Here is a 17,717-nt window from a genome sequence, read left to right as displayed (position 1 = left end):
GGAAGGGAGAGAGATAAAAAGTTAGAAATATCGATGAGAGAGGAACATCGATCAGCCGCCTCCTGCACACCCCCCCACCAGTGATGTGCCCGCAACCAAGGTACATGCCCTTGACCGGAATCGAACCTGGGACCCTTCAGTCCTCAGATCGACGCTCTGTCCACCGAGCCAAACCGATTTCGGCTGGTCTCTTTTCTTTTTTTTAAGAAAGACTATTATCCCCTCCCCCTCGGTATGCGTCCCCATCCTCACCCTTACCTACTGACCAGCTTGAGATACAAGACTCTTAGGGTCTGAGGGATTCGGAGCCCTGGCTCTTTCTCGCCACACCAGACCCATCCCCTTACCCATCTCTGGGCCCAAGCCATTGCAGCTGTCCCCCCCGGCCCTTTCACACAAAGGGCACGTCTCCCCAGACCCCAGAAACCTCCCTCTAAAACCTCGTCTCCCATCCCTAGCTCCTCGTCTCTTCCCAGCTCACAGGAAGTCTGGCTCAGTCTTCCATGCGGTCTGTTGTAGATGATACGTAGTCATTGGTCATCAGTGGGTGAGGAGAAACAGACACCATCAAGAAACCAACATTCTAGCGAAAAGAAAGAAAATATATACATGTTCATCTTCCCTCCCTTGTCACCTTTTACCCACTTGCTCTTTCCTTTGGTTTTCTCTTAAGACCCCTTCAAATATAGGGTGGCATGGACAAAGAAGATGCCCTGTAGAGCCCCAGGTGAATGAAAAAATGGGCCAGCTGAGGACTCAGGCCCGTGGACAGGAGGCAAATTGGATTTCAACCCCTACCGTGCCCTCCGCTCAGGGGTGGGGAACCTTTTTTTCTGCACAGGGCCATTTGGATATGTATAGCATCATTTGTGGGCCATACAAAATTATCAACATAAAAATTAGCCTGCTGTATTTGGTCAAACATCTAATTATCTCACCCCTAATGCCTTGGCAAGGCCAGACCAAAAGATTTCACAGGCCTTATATGCCCCGCCCCCCTCCTTGCCTTAGCTGGTCTCAATAGTGTGGTGCACGGTGGCTGTTGACCAGTTGTCCCGTTGGCCCTTCTTATCTGCCGAAGGTTGGGTGAGTGGGGGGCGGGCTTACCTAAACATAAACAAGCACTCACGCAGGCATGCGGATGATGACTAGTAGCACCAGAGTTGTCCTTGCTGTGCATCTGTACGTTTCTGCCATTCTTCCTCTCCTTTCATTCCTCATTCTCCCCCAAATAATCAAGGCCAAGTGTGTCCCCCTGTTAACTGCTCATGCCAGCCCAGCTGTGCCATCCCTACCGCCTGCATCCTACCAGGCACAGCTTTCGCCCTGGAGTTCAGCTGGCAGCGGAGCTGCTGATGTGCAAAGCGGAAAGGAATCCAGCTTGGCTCTTCCTCGCTGTGTGGGCTCGGCCAGGCTCACAGAATACATACTTGTTTGTGTCTGGAAATCCAACAGCTGCAGCTCAGGGCCTCAGAAAACAAATCTGCACAGAGAGGCCGCACCATGATTTCCCACAGCCAACCACGACCACCCCTTTTTGCCCAGATGAGAAAAGACGGTGTTTGCGCTGCTGGGAAGTTGCGTGTTGCAGTTAGCGCTCCAAATGGACGCCGGCACCGGTGCCTCCTCCTGGGAGTCCCCGTGGCCCTGATTTGGCAGGTAGCTTGGTCAGTCATCTGTATCCTCCGAGCACCTGCCGTCAACATCTCATCAAAGGGGATGGATTAGCATCCAAGTTCATTTGCAATTTTTCGTCCTTGAGCTAAGTAAATCCTTGCCTGAAATGTATTTTCTGCTTTTACTCCCCCATAACTGACCAGAGAGCTTTGTGAATTTGCAAAAGGGTGCAACACAATTGTTCCCCAACCCATTTCAGCAAAACACCCCTTTCTCCCAAGAACATCTTCAGGGGTGATGGGGCCATTTTCCCACCAGCTCTACATCTTGCTCTCAGATGACGTCCGCTAGCTTCTACCCTCCGTGTTTGGGCTTTTTCATCAAGTTTGGAGTTTTTAACCTCCTAAGGAGGGCTGCCCCACCTTCCTAGCATCCAGTCGTGTGGTGCTTCTTTCCTCTGGACCCTCTTCTTTTTGTCCAAGCTTTGCTTCTCCTGCTAAAAAAATAAATAAAATAAAATGAAAGGCCAAAAGAAAATTGTTTTAATGACAAGAACAATAGGAAAGTTCTTCAGAGTATGTTGGCTTTGGCTTTGTCTTGAGAGTTTCAACTTGTGGTCCAGGGAAAACAAAGCAAGTGGCTTTGTCACCATCGCGTGCTTGAGTGTGTGAGGTGGCGAGGCAGAGTCACCGCTGAGTGCCAGGGTTGGGCCCACGGCCCAGGCTCCCGGTGTCCAAGTCTCCCCCCCTGGTTGAAGAGAGGCTCACGGGCCCGCAGCCATTTCTACTCCATGTGGTGGGCCTCGCATCACAGGAAGCAGCGGCACCCCCTTTGCTGTCTGGAGATTAGGAATGGCTTGTCCCTTAGAGTGAACAGAAATCTGGAACTTACTAAAGAGACTCACATGTGGTATTACCCCTGAGTTTCTAGGTTTCGGCCATTGCTCATGACTTCCTTTTGCCTCTGTGGTACGCTGAAGCTGTTACTGAACATGGGGCCAAGATAAGACACGAGCCAAAACTGGTTTGGCTCAGTGGATAGAGCGTCAGCCAGTGGACCGAAAGGTCCCAGGTTCGATTCCCATCAAGGGCATGTACCTTGGTTGCGGGCACATCCCGGTAGGGGGTGGGGGGGACGGGAGGCAGCTGATGGATGATTCTCTCTCATCGATGTTACTCTCTATCTCTCTCTCTTCCTCTCTGTAAAAAATCAATAAAATATATTAAAAAAAAAAAAAAAGATAAGACACGAGAGGGTGAAGATAGTGAAGGCAGCGTCCTCAGTAAGTTAAGTGACTGTCCCAGACTCCTGTCCTCCTCCTGGCCTGCCCTGCTCTGTGTATATTGGAGGAGAACCCCTAAGTGAAGAGAAGAATACTCCCACCAGCGTACTCCACCCCCGAGTTCACCATCAGTTAGACACTAAGCCATCCCAAGACCCTGAGCAGGCACTGCCCATAGGCGTTGGGTAGACGGTAGAGGAAGGGAGCACCCTGCCCTGAGGAAGATAGGCGGGGACTTGCTCGCCTTGGGGGCCCTTGGCTGAAGGAGAGAAGGTCTCTATGAGAAAGCTCCCCTCCAGCAGAGCTCATTTTCCCGTGGCCCCAGCCTGAGCTGCAGCTTTAAGAAAATTGCATGTGCATCTGGCTAGGGTGGCTCAGTAGTTGAGCACCGAGCTATGAACCAGAAGGTTGTGGTTCAATTTCTGGTCAGGGCACATGCCCAAGTTGTGGATTCCACCCCTAGTAGGGAGCGTGCAGGAGGCAGCTGATCGGTGATACTCTCTCATCGTTGATGTTTCTATCTCTTCTCCCTCTCCCTTCCTCTCTGAAATGAATAAAAATAAGTCTTTTATAAAATAAAATAAAATTGAGTGACCCACACCCCCAAAAACCTCACAGACAGCTCCGGGATTGGGAAGACAAAGACGATGAGACCCTTGTACAAGCACGTTCTGCACAGTAATGCTAGTGCAGGGAGAAAAAAATACAAGAGGCTCCTAAGTTACCTGTTTCATTGAGAACAGACTCTCCCTCGGGCTTTGGGTGGGGCTCAGCGATGAGAGACAGGAAAGTGCTGGCGAGTCTCCCACCCCTGTGAGCTGCCCAGCCTACCCTTGGAAGATGCATGATCACCCCAGGAAGAGAGAGAGTCAAGAAGCCTTGCTCAGACCTCACCATTCCTCACTCCAAATATCATGTAAGTCGCAGGCACACTGAAGAGTTTGTCCTCCGCCAAACACAACTTCCTGTTTCTAAGAAAGGGAAGAGAGAAAAAAATAGTTGAAAGGGTTTTTGGACACTGGAGATTTCAAGCTTCTATAAACGCCAATGAATCAGACACATGTGGAATAAATTTCTCCGGAAGTAAAAAAGATGCTGTGAGTTCCTCTTGCTGGACCAGAAAATGGGAAAGGGTAGCTGGGATGGGAGGTGCACCAGACATGGGGAGGAGAGAGAGAAGCCATGTGAATGCTGGATCAAAGAGAGGGTCCCCGTGATGACAAGGGTCAATGCGGGCCCTCCCAAGGCCACATCCTGAGCTTGCTGATTACTCAGAACTTCTCCACCTCTGAAATCATACATATGAATATCCTACTCCATGACCACAACTTCCTGTCGTTCCAGATTCCCCACCAGCTCCCACTACACATATTCTAGGGACACCCTCCCCTCCTAGATCCTTAGCCACCCCCATAGGCACACATTCCCCTGCCTTTATTTCTGTCTCTACTTCTTTCCCTGGGCTGCTTAGAGTCCGTGTTCCAGCACCTCAACCTCAATCTTGCCAACATTGCCAACTTGACTTTCTGTGATGCTCCAGAAGCAGAGCCCCAGGCAGAGCCAGTCCACTCTCTACCTCAAGATCATTATCATCATTATGCTACAACCAGGCTCCACTGCACTGAGGGGAATCACACCACTGAGCACATAGTTGCCACTCTAAACCTCATGGCCGCCAATGGAAAGTCTGACCAGCCACCCAGCGGGCTTCTGTAGTCAGCTCTATTGCTACTCCTCTACAGCATTATTTTAAACTTTCTCCACTCCCCTCAAGTTCAGGATTCTGCCACATTTCCCCTTTCTCTGAGTAGATGACCTCACCTCCTTCTACTAAGCAGAAACCAACACTGCTTCTCCCATGAGACAAGAGAGAGAAGGGCCCACAATCTCACTATTAGCAAATCAGATCTAGAGGAACGTTATAATTCTACCTTATTCTTGGATTCAAGAGGCATACTCCCATCACTCTGAAGTCCACAGAAGAGTGAAGATTCAGAAGAAAATTCCTCGACCTTATTAAATTAATCTCTCCTAAAGGGGATAGCACATCAGGTCTAGATTTCCAGGGCTCCCACATGGCTCAGCTTCCCCGCCCCCATCATCCCATCAACCCCTCTGTTCTCCCTCAACTGCCCATGGGGAATTTGCTGAAGATGTCAAATAACCATGTGCTAAATCCAGCAGACAGTCCTGTCTGCTGTTGCCTGTACCCTGGCCTCCTTTGTCATTTCTCTTCCCCTGACCATCCTTAAGTTGTGGAAATCCTCAGGGTTTCACTCACTCATCCTGGGTGAGCCCAGATGTTCCCATGGTTTCAGTTTCTTGGTATATCGATCTCCCCCAAATTTAAATCAGGAGGCTATGATCACCCCGTCATTCAGAGATTCGCTAGAACTCATGGGACTCAGCATGGTACTCATGGCCCAGGTTATTACAGAGATGTAGTGAGACTATACAGCTGGATTGTAAGGGACCAAGACTCAGGTAGAGTCTGGAGGAATCTATGAGGCTTCTGTATGCTCTCTCCCTCCCATGAAGGGTCACACGGAGCTCATATATGTATGTGATGTTTCCCTAAAGGACTCAGTGCCCATGGTTTTAACTGGAGAGCCGGTCATGTAGGCTCCCTCTCCCTAGCATGTATCAAAGTTCCAGACTCCCAGAAGAAAAGCAGGTGTCATACATAAATCATATTGCCTGCACAAACAGCCTGGCCACAGGGAACCAGCCTTATCAGCTGACTGTTGACTGAGGACACTGTGAGAGCCAAGATCCCAGACACCAGCCCAGGGCCAAGTGCAAGCAGGACTTTCTAAGGACAGCAGTGCGGGCCTGCTGTGTTTACTCCTTTCTGCACAGGCTGGATCTGTCTCCTGGACCACAGGCTCATCTGTTCCCAACATCCCAGCAGGCTCAGCGTCCTCACGATTACCCTCTCCCTCCAGCTGCTGCACCTATGACCTACCTCCTGCCGCCTCCTTCTCCCCCACCCATCCCATCCTCATACGCACCCACATCTCTCTGTTCCTGCTGCTGTTCAGGATACCTCATGCCAGCACGACTACGTCAGCCCTGAGAACAGGCCTCTCCCATTGCATTTGACATCCCTCCAATCTGATTCTCACGTTATTCAGAGTTATCTTTTTAAACAGGAAAATGGGGTCATTTCATCTCTCCACTTAAACCCTTTAATAGCTCCCTAATGCACTGAGACTATAAACCTCAAACTCTTAACAAGAACTACGAGTTCCTGAGTGAACCATCCCTCAATGGCTCCCAGTCTTCTTGACATCACTCTCCCCCTCTGGTGACACCGGGGTCTGGTCCGTTCTCACCGAGCTTTTTCTCATTGCAGGGCTTCCCATATGCCCTTCCGAAGGCTGGGGTGCTGTCCTCTGCTCCTGCCTGACTCCCCTTGACTCGTCTTTGGGATCTCCGGTGGACATGCGCTCAGTAAGTTCTGCCCATCTTCCCCAGTCTAACTGAGGCCCCCTTAACTGCTTTCAAAATTAGTAGCTGCATATAACTGGTGTGGACTGTTCATTTTGTGATTCCCTCTCCTATCCATTGGGCTCCAAGCTTGTGAGGACGATGACTCTTTGTTCACTGTTGGATATCTGGAGCCAAGCGAGTGCTGGCCGTGTGTCTGTGTGTGTGTGTGTGTGTGTGTGTGTGTGTGTGAGTGGGGCCTTCATCAGCTCAGGCTGCCATGCAACATACCATGTGTTAGGTGGCTTACACAACAGTTTCTCACTGTTCTGGAAGCTGGAGGTGTGAGACCAAGGTTCCTGGTGAGGACCCTCTTCCTGGCTTGCAGACAGTCACCTTTTCACTGTGTCCTCACATGAACTTCCTTGGTGACTGTAAGGAGAGAGAGAAAGAGAGCGCACACTCTCTGGAGTCCCTACCGAAATGGACACTAACTCATCATGAGGGGCCCCATCCTTGTGACCTCATGTAAACCTGATACCATGGTGATTAGCTAGTTATTAATATTAGAAAAGGAGCAAAAGGAAGGCCAGACATTATAGGTGTCCTTTGGGCATCTCAGCTTTACTGGGCATGCATCTAATTTTTCTTTGTTGGATCCCTGGGGAGTGCAAAGCTGCATTTGGGCAGTTCCACACACACACATACACTCCAGGAAAGCTCCCCTTTTTTCCTTGAGAAGTGTGCTCAGTGCTCTTGTCCTATCCCTGCCACCTGGCGGGGGGGCAGCCCTCCTCCCAGGAGTGGCCCTGGATCTTGCTCACAGCTCTCTCACAGCTGCGAGAGGTAGGACACCTGAGGATTCCTCGTAAATGGATGCAGCATAACAGCCAGAAACCTGTGCTTTGGGAACTGAGGGGCTGCTGGAGAGAAAACACGTCTGCGAGTGGAAAGCCACACACATGAACTTGAGCTGAGTCCCTCCTTGGAGGGAGAAGATTGAGACAAGACAGTGACTAACATTCAGTGTCACCAGTCACACGGCCCTTGCCCCCCTGGGCCCCACCCGCTAGGCAGAGCAGAGGTAGTCCTACCCCACCAGCACCACCTCCACTACCACCACATCTTGAGTGAACTAGCATGGCCTTGTCATGACTCTGCATACACCCTTCCCAAGGTCTGTGATTACAGGTGAGTATGGCATAAAGCAGACACTCGATATGTATATGTTCTGCCCTGCCAGCATAGTTCAGTGGTTGAGTGTCAACCTATGAACCAGGAGGTCTCGGTTCAATTCCCAGTCAGGGCACGTGCCCAGGTTGTAGGTTCAATTCCCATTGTGGGGCGTGCAGGAGGCAGCCAATCAATGATTCTCTTTCATCATTGTTGTTTCTATCTCTCTCTCCCTCCCCTTCCTTTCTCTAAAATCAATAAAATATTTTTAATGTATAGTTCTTCTCTGCTCTTCCTGTTCCCCAGCTTGCAAGCCCCATCCCCTGACTCCCACATTACACGTGTGTTCTAAGATCAAAGACTTTCAACCTTGGCACTTCTCCATCATACTTTCTCCTGCTCCCTACAGAAAAGTTATTTTCTGAAACTCTCACGGGAGGGTGTGATATAGTAAAAAAGCTTTATTTCCATGGATTGACACCCCTGTGTGTCCAAAGTCCCACTTCCCTTCATCCAGTCATAGGAGAATTGTAGCTGGCATTTCAGTAGAGCTAGAATCAGAGCCCATGTCCAGAGTTTCCTCTACATGTTGGAGTGGGGTTCAGTTTAGCATCAGGATGGTTGCAGTGCATTTGTCCATTATGTTTGGGGGTCTACATGGCCATGGACCATGTGGGAGAATGCCAGGAAGCCACGCATGAGCTATGAGCATTGCCCTTGTCATGTTACACACCATCCCAGGGAATCAATGTGGCTACACGGGTCCAAGATCCCTCTCACCTGAATTGCCTCAATCTGTCTCCTGATGACCATGAAGGATTTGCTGAACTTCAGCCTCCCACCATCTTCCAAATGGAAAGCTGGCTTTCCCAGCACATCCGGGGTAAAGAATGGGCACATGTGTTAGAAAAGCAGCAGACTGAGCTCAATGATCTGGCTTCAAGTTGTGTCTGTGTCATTTATCAACCAGGTGACCTTGAGCAAGCCACGTCACCCCTCTGAGCTCCAGTTTCTTTGTCTAAAAAAATGTCCAGAAAATTTGTGTGAGGATTAAATGAAAGAATGTTATTTGAAAGTGCTTTGCAAATTTCAACATGTTGCAGAAATTCTGGGAATTCAGGACCTGACGTCTTAGGAGATTGGGAGCATCACTTGCTGGGAAAGTATTTCGGTTGCAACCAAGTCCCTAAGCTGGAGGAGGACATAGATAGAAAAGGAAAAAGAAAAGCATGAAATTACCTAATTTTGCTCTGACCGGTGTGGCTCAGTGGATAGAGCGTCGGCCTGTGGACTGAAGGGTCCCAGGTTCAATCTGGTCAAGGGCATATACCTTGATTGCAGGCACATCCACAGTGGGGGGTGTGCAGGAGGCAGCTGATTGATGTTTCTAACTCTATCACTCTCCCTTCCTCTCTGTAAAAATTAATAATAAAAATATATTTTTTTTAAAAAAAATTACCTAATTTTGTGAACACCAGGATTCATAGCATGAATTCTCTGCCTGGTGGCAAGTTGAGATAATTGGGGGGAACAAAAGAGCAGACCTGGATGTGTCTGACTCACCGATCTGGGACTTCAAGTCCAATGCCAGTCCTGACCGGCATGTGGAGTGTGGACCACACTGCTCTCCCCTCTGAGTGCCGAGTCTTTGGGAAATGAACACAAGGTTTGAGGATCAAATATCAACTTTATTTCTTTATAACAGCAAAAGATTGGACACTACCAAATTCTCATCCATATGGAACTAGTTAAGGAAATCATGCAGCCATTTAAAAAGTTGGGGGGGGGGGGGGGACCAGCAAGATGGTGAACAAAATATCTAGTATGTATTTATTTGCTGATGCAGGTAAAACCTGTCCAGAAGAATACACGAAACATGGTAGGCACTGACTGCCCCTAAGAGGGGACGGAGCAGCTGGGACACAGGTGTGCAGGGCGGCTTTCCACTCTATGCCCTTTTGTGCCTTTGAATGTTGAACTGTGACTATGATACTGCTTTGCACGCTTGTGAATGTGTGTGCATGTGTGTGTGTGTGTGTGTGTCAGGTGGGTTTTTTTGGGGGGAGGGGAGAGGAGGGCAGTGTTAATCCCCACCAGAGGACATTTTCCCATTGATTTTTAGGGAAAGACAGAGACATCAATGTAAGAGAAACACATCGATTGGTTGCCTCCTGCACGGGCCCTAACCAAGGCCCGGGCCCGGAAGGAGCCTGCAACCAAGGTACATGCCCTTGACTGGAATTGAATCTGGGATCCTTTGGTCTGCAGGCCCATACTCTATCCACTGAGCAAAACCGGCTAGGGGCTATATCAGTTTTCGTGGACTGGATAATTGTCTTGGACCAGAAGTCAAGGGGCTCTCTGCTTCCTAATACTTAGGTCTCCACCCTAAGTTCAGGCCCCACGACCACACGTGGAGAAATCAAATCCAGACGGTAACAGGAAGGACGAGAGCAGCAGAGCACGCCGCCAGCCCCTGGGAAAGACGGCCAAGGCCACGGTCAGCAGCACCCCTTCACAGTGGGAGGAGAGGGATTAGAAGTCCCTCCAGCAGGATGCCCCCCTTCCCCCCCCCGCCCCGTTGCTGGGCATGGGTGCAAATGGGATGAGAAGATGCTCCCTAATGAGACAGGAAGAGTCTTAGTATCCAGTGAGGAAGGAATAGGTGGTGGTCACGTGGGAAACCGTGGGGACCGGAGCTGATTGCCAAGCAGGAAGCCGATGAGAAGCTTCAAGGCGAAGCTGAAGGAGTATGTGAGCAAAACAAGTGATGTCAGGGAGTCATGGGTCACCGTCTTTCGTGAGGGGACAGCAAACGGAGAGGACGGCCCTGGAGGGATCCCAATAGTTTCTCTTGCATCCGTTAGTGAGATCAAAGAGGGGAGGGCACGTAACCTCTGCTCTGGCGCGATGAGCGAGGATGCTGACAAGATGTGACCGTGACAAAGGCTCACCAGAGCGTGATTCAGGCGGCCTCTGAGCAAGCCCCGCCCTTCCCTGACCCCCACCGTCCTCCGGGCCACTCCCCTCCCCCACCTTCCCAACAGCTCTCCACTCAGTGTTCCAGTGTTTCTGTTTTCCATTTGGTTTTGTTCAACAGCAGCCTCCGCTCAGCCAGCTTCTGCTGAAGGAGCCAAAGCACCGAGAAAACTACACAAGAAGAACAGGGCCTGGGCAGGATCAGAAAATGCCAGAGCTTTTGCCACCAAGCCTCATGCACCCGCAGGACTGCCAGGAGGGTTTTGCAAGTGGAATCAATCTGAACGCGGCTGATGAGAAACATCTGAGCGCGAGGGAGAGAGGGAGTAGCCAGTACAAACAGAAACCGCTTGAGTTTCCCACCTCGGTAGCCTGGAGTGGCTTCCCCACAGCTCCTTCTCACATGCGGTGGCCTTTCTACCGCAAAGAGGACACACGCGTCTTCCTGGATACGCTTCCGGAGCGTGCTGGTTCCCTCCACTGTCCCTCCAGCCCAGTGAGCACTCTGAGCTAGCGGTTGCCAACCTTTCGGACTGATCCGCGGACCACCAGTTGGCGACCACTGCTCCATGCTGTAGCTGGCCAGGTGTCTGCTTGTCCTGGTGACCGTGTTCGATACCTCTTTATAGGGGGCATATCGATCTATATTGGAGATCAATATTATTCACAGGACGGATGGGGAACTTGAGACGTTTTGAGGGGCCTAGAGAGTAGTATGCTAAGCGAAATAAGCCAGTCAGAGAAAGAAAAGTATCACATGGTCTCACTCATATGCAGAATCTAATGAACAACAACAACAACAAAAAACCACACGGATGAACAAAATAGATCCAGAGACACAGAAGCATGGAACAGACTGTTGGATCCCAGAGGGAAGGTGTGGGTTAGGGGAATGGGGAGAGGTCAACCAAAGAACTTGTATGCATACATGCATAACCCTTGGACACAGACAATAGAGTGGTGAAGGCCTGGGGTGGGGAACAGGGGTAAGCTAGAAGGGGTCTCTGGGGGATTAAAGGGGACATATGTAAAACTTTCAACAATAAAGATTTTAAAATATATATTTTTATTGATTTCAGAGAAGAAGGGAGAGGAAAAAAGAGATAAAAACATCAATCGTCCTGCACGTTGGACCGAGCCCACAACCCAGGCATGTGCCCTTGACCAGAATTGAACCTGGCACCCTTGAGTCTGCAGGCCGATGCTCTATCCACTGATCCAAACCAGGTAGGGCAATAAAGATTTTTTAATTGTTTAGCTTTAGCTATATCGTTAATGGACTTGGTAATCGATGCACAAAGAAAGCTATTGTTCCAGGAACTGGGAGGTGTGGTTGGACCTCTCCTGCTTCAGGCAACCCAAAAGCAATTCGACCTTCGTGCCCCAGGAGGGCTGCAAGCGACCGAGAGGGTGCCTGAGCCCCTGTCCTCCAGGGAGAGATGTCCACCGCCCAGGGCCCAGATAACCCCCGTCAGCCGGTAAAGGGATGCTCAGAAAATCACTAACTGCAGCTTTTAGCTGCTTAACCTTTTTCCCTGAATTTCAAACCACTGGCCTGCTTCCTCCTGAATTCAAATCCTTTACCTATCTATACCTTTCCTCTCCTTATGAAAAGGGTTGGCTTAAGATGAGATGTAAGATGGTTCTTTTTTTTTTTTTTTAACATATTTTTATGGATTTCAGAGAGAAAGGGAGAGAGAGAGAGAGAGAGAGAAAGAGAGAGAGAGAGAGAGAGAGAGAGAAATATCAATGATGAGAGAGAATCGTTGACCGGCTGCCTCCTGCAAACCCCTCTACTGGGGATCTAGCCCACAACGGGGAATTGAACTGTGACCTCCTGGTTCATAGGTTGATGCTCAACCACGAGCAGCATGGGCTGGGTGTAAGACAGTCATTTTAGGGTGTATAACCGGCCATCTTCTGGGGTCACCACCCATCAGAATAAAGTGCCTATCATGATTCAATTGTTCACTCTACTTATTGGCCCTGGTAGTGACAGGCAGTGCAAAGGTGACTTTTCCAGTTTCAGTATGATGCTTCCTTTCCCCTGGAATTTGAGAAGTTCAGAAGGCCTCATCCTCTGACAAGGTATGTCCCCATCACCCCCAAATAAAAGACCAAACTTAGTCAAGGAATTTGGGGGCCATCCTCCTGTGATTTCCTCCCGAGCAGCATACCTGATAGCAAACAAGCAATGACATAATTCGCTGTAACATGTCTCCAATGAGGTTATAATAAAGGAATGTGATGATTCGCCTAGAGCTAAGGAGAAACTCCTAGATACCAAAAACCTGGACGGAGGCTGTCTAGCACATTCCAAGTAAGACAACAGCCCGATTCTAACTCAGACCTGCCATTGGATCCTAGACCGCAGCGCCTCCCGAGTGGAAAATCAGAACAGAGATGCTGACTTCCGATAGAGGTTGTTCGGGCAGGGCCTGCTTGCCTTCTCCCAGCCCCGCCTTCCCCAATGCAGCCTTCTCAGCTTGAAGTGGGAGCAGCTGGCCAGCTCCCATCGCCCGAGAAGATAATGAATGGCCTTAGCTACCTTGATAGCGTGCTGTATCCTTCAGGCCCCCTGTGCTTAGCTGGCATGCATCTGGGCAAATGCCACGTGGTGGGGCTTTGGCATCTGCAATGCTTCGGCCCAGACCTGGGACTGAGGGTGATTGATGGGGCTGTGATTGAACACTTAGGATCTGTCCGGCTGCCAGTTCAGAAACTATTAAACCGTCGGTTAAGGAGCGTGCTCTGGGCTTTCGGTTCTCTGAAGACTAACGTGGCTGTGCGTTGCTCTGAGCATAAACATTATGCTGACCTCGATCCAGGAATCTAAACAGTGTCATTTAATGTAAACCCTGGCGAATGCCTTCTTGCTGAAGCGGTCTGCTTTCAGGCGGGGTTAGGGCTTCTCTCTCTGCTGAAGCACGTTGGGGCACCTGGTGTTAAACTCACCGTCAGAGAGGCATTTCTTCTCTCGTTTGCAAGGCTGGGCCTTCCTTCCAGGCGCCAAGCCCAGCTCCTGCGGCTGAGGGAGCCCTCTGCTGATGGCTCGGGTGTAACTTCAAGGCACACAGCAAGGAGACCTGGGTGAGGTCTAAAGAACTCCAGGACCTGAAAACTGAACCCTGCCTCATCCCAGAGCAGACTCGAAGTGCTCTAGAAATACCCATTTCCTCAAAGCGTCCACATTTTGTCATGTTTTACTCTTTTGAATAACAGCAGAAAAAAAAATATCTGGAAGGGGATTCTTGTCCTATGCATTGAAAAGGCTATGCATGCCCTAACCGGTTTGGCTCAGTGGCTAGAGCATTGGCCTGTGGACTGAAGGGTCCCAGGTTAGATTCCAGTCAAGGGCATGTACCTTGGTTGTGGGCACATCCCCAGTAAGGGGTGCGCAGGAGACAGCTGATCAATGTTTCTCTCTCATCGATATTTCTGACTATCCCTCTCGCTTCCTCTCTCTGTAAAAATAATCAATAAAATATATTAAAAAGAAAAGGCTATGCACACACACACATTCTCACATACTCACACACACTCACACAGTCACACACATACACACACACTCCTACACACACACACTCATACAGTCACACACATGTACACACTGACATGCACAGACAGACACATACTCACACACACATGCGCGCACACACACAAACACGGCTACTCGGGTGCCATGAGCACCGCAGAAAGGCTCTGCCCTGTGTGTGTCCTGGGTAAAGGGGTGGCAGTGCCCAAGTATATATAGAAACTCAGAATCATGGGACTGATTTAGGAACATTTACTCTTTGTCCAGATGAAGAGCTCCGAGGAGGCCAAAGCTTCAAAGAGGAATTCTTCCCAGCAGCTGTGGCCTTGATGCTGGAGGTTAACAGCTTAACACCAGGGTGTGGCGCCCAGTTCCAAACTCTGAAATTAACGGTGATAAGGGTAGGCTGCCTGCAAAGGCCTGTGGTGTGAATCCCCAGAGAAGCGCCTTCTATTTTGGGGCCTCTCTCGGGCCGTGGCACGGCGTTCCGTGCTTTGATGCAGGTGCCACCTCTTTGTCTGCGGGATTCTCTCACCAGCTCTTTTATTCCCATACTCTTGAGCTGTCGGCCCATAGATGGTAATCACAGCTTACTCTCTGGCCCACCTAATTCACCGAAAATAAGTCATGAGGTAATATGAACCCAATACCTGACCCGGATGTCAACAGCCAGAACCAATGACATAACTCTCCCCTTGCCAAAGGCATGAAGGGAAGGAGAGAGGAAATGGCAAATCGGATATCAAACCTGGACAAAGGGTGGGGGGAAAAAGCACAATAAGGTCCTTTTCCTTCAGAAGATGCCCCTGAAAAAATAGATAAGAGGGCCCCCTGAAAATGAATGAATGAATGAATGAAGTAGCTCAGGCTGTCCAATAATTGCACATGCAAAGAAGCCATCTCTGCAAAATCAAAAGATCTTCAGTCCTCAAACTTCCTCAGTGGCTCCCAGTGCCCATATAAATCCTAGAGCCTTTAAGAGGATATTCTTTGCTTCTCCTGCCACAACCTTTACTCCCACCGCTATCTGACCTCACACACACGCACACACCTCATTCTCCCTTGAGCTGTTAGACCGTTTTCCCTTCATGTTCTTCCCGCTGCTGTCTCTTCCTTCTCCATGTCCAAGGGCTCTACCCATCCTTCAAGAATGAGCTCATTCTCCATGAAGTTTCTCAAGCTCTCCAGACAGAAAAAAAAAATTGTCCAGCTGGTGGGGCTCAGTGGTTGAGTATTGACCTATAAACCTGGAGGTCACAGTTCGATTCCCAGTCAGGCATACACCTGGGTAACAAGCTTGATCCCCAGTAGGGAGCGTGCAGGAGGCAGTCAATCAATGATTCTCTCTCATCATTGAGGTTTCTAGTTCTCTCTCCCTCTCCCTTCCTCTCTGAAATATATATATATATATAAATTTTTTTTTTTTTTTAATAATCACCTCTGGCTCCTCTTACATATACCCTGTTTCCCCGAAAATAAGACAGTGCCTTATATTAATTTTTTCTCCCAAAGTTGCTCTAGGTCTTATTTTCAGGGTATGTCTTATCTTTCCATGCACTAGGTCTTATTTTCAGAGGATGCCTTATTTTCTGGGAAAGACGGTAGTACATGGTACCTAACACTGTAGGAGTTACAAAGAAGATGGCACATGAGCCCTCCCCTCATGGGGTTTCCATTCTCTGGACTCTAGAACCCAGAATCCCAACCTAAAATCTGTCCATTCTAATCAGTATATAGGACCCTATAGACCAGGGGTCTTCAAACTACGGCCCGCGGGCCACATGCGGCCCGCAGAGGAGTCTGATCCCACCCGCCAGGTTTTTTGGGCAGTGAGCGCAGCCGAGGTGTTACAGTAGGAATTAGTACTTCATATAGTCCGGCCCTCCAGCTCTCTGAGGGACCGTGATCTGGCCCCCACTTTAAAAAGTTTGAGGACCCCTGCTAGACCATATCATAAGTAATATGATTCATTGTAGAAAGCTGGGCAGGAGATATGGAAATGCTGCAGTTTCAACAGGCCCTTTTGACATTATCTCCATAGTCCAGTGGCCAGCAAACTGTGGCTCGCAAGCCACATGCGGCTCTTTGGCCCCTTGAGTGTGGCTCTTCCACAAAATACCACGTGTGAGCGCACACATACAGTGTGATTAAAACTTCTTGGCCCATGCGCAGAAGTCGGTTTTCAGCTCTCCAAAGAAATTTTAATCGTTGTCCTATTGATATTTGGCTCTGTCGACTAATGAGTTTGCCGACCACTGCCATAGTCCAAGGGATTCACAGGCAAATGAGTCTAAATCTTCTGCGGCACAAAAGATGTGGGGATTAGCTGTACATCTCAATCTCCCGTGTTCACCCTGGCCTCCCTGATCAATGGGCAGCTGAAGCAGGAAAAGCCCAAAAACCTCAGAGCTGCCCGTGGCTGGAAAAAGAGTGTTCGTCCCTGGCCGAGAAACCTGCCCCCTCCATGCCTGGGATAGAGCAGTGCGATTAGGTGGTTTGCTGAGCCCCACAGCATGGTCTGTGGTGCTGACAGCAGCCTTTCATCAAAGCATGACGGTGTAGCACGCCGTGGTGGCTGGTTTATGTTCTGGATATTAAGTGCAGCCTATGTGTCCCTCTATTTATACATGCACACAGGCCTGCCGGAGGACTGCCATTCCATTCAAGGGAGGTAAACCAAAACCCTGCAAGCGGCGCGAGGAGACACCCCACGCATTCCTGGAAACAGCAGGCAAGAGAGAGTTTAACCTCCAACCACAAACAGAGCCCAGGAGGCAAGCCGCACAGCGGCCTCCCGGACCACAAAGAGAAATCCATTCTGAGTGTGGAAAGCTGGTCCTGCTGAGAGCAGTAGATGGGAATTGTGAGCAATCCATACCCATTTTGAAAGATGGGAGGGCAGCCGAAACCGGTTTGGGTCAGTGGATAGAGCGTCGGTCTGCGGACTGAAAGATCCCAGGTACGATTCCGGTCAAGGGCATGTACATTGGTTGCGGGCACATCCCCGGTAGGGGGTGTGCAGGAGGCAGCTGGTGGATGTTTCTCTCTCATCGATGTTTCTAGCTCTCTATCCCTCTCCCTTCCTCTCTGTAAAAAAATCAATAAAATATATTTTTAAAAGGAAAAAAAGAAAGAACAGTCTTGTCAAAATCCTGACACTGGGGAACCATGTAGTTCACACCAACTTCATTCCCTGGTTCATCAGGCGTGTGCTCCAACAGTCCTTTCCCAGAGACAAAGCCTGTATCAGCCCACTGGAGAGCAGACTGCAGAAGTCAGCATGCTTGGCTGTGTGGAACTGGCTGAACTGAGTTTGAAAGGCCCTCAATGTACAACTGTAGGCAGCTCACCCTGACAAAAGCCACTCCTGCATTGACCTTGAGTTCCAAACCACCAGCCCTCCATCCCTCTTCGCTTCCCCAACCTTGAGCATTCACTGACTGACACATATTTTATTTTATTGGCTACCTCTTTCCTAATGTTTTCCCAGATTACTGGAGATGAATAATTTCCTGTTTTGAATTTATGCTAATCTCATGACACTTTTCACAGATCTCATTTTATCTCATAATTATTTACATACACAGCTCTTCCCCTGCACATGTATGAACTCCTGCAGACAAGATACCATTCCCCCCCTCCACATCACCTTAAACATCAGAGATATTCAATGAACTCTTAAAGAGAGCAGACGCACACATA

This window comes from Pipistrellus hanaki (genome assembly GCF_964339955.1).
Source record: "Pipistrellus hanaki genome assembly, chromosome: 19".
In the NCBI taxonomy this organism is placed as follows: Eukaryota; Metazoa; Chordata; class Mammalia; order Chiroptera; family Vespertilionidae; genus Pipistrellus; species Pipistrellus hanaki.
Note: the sequence above shows the minus strand (reverse complement) of the source record.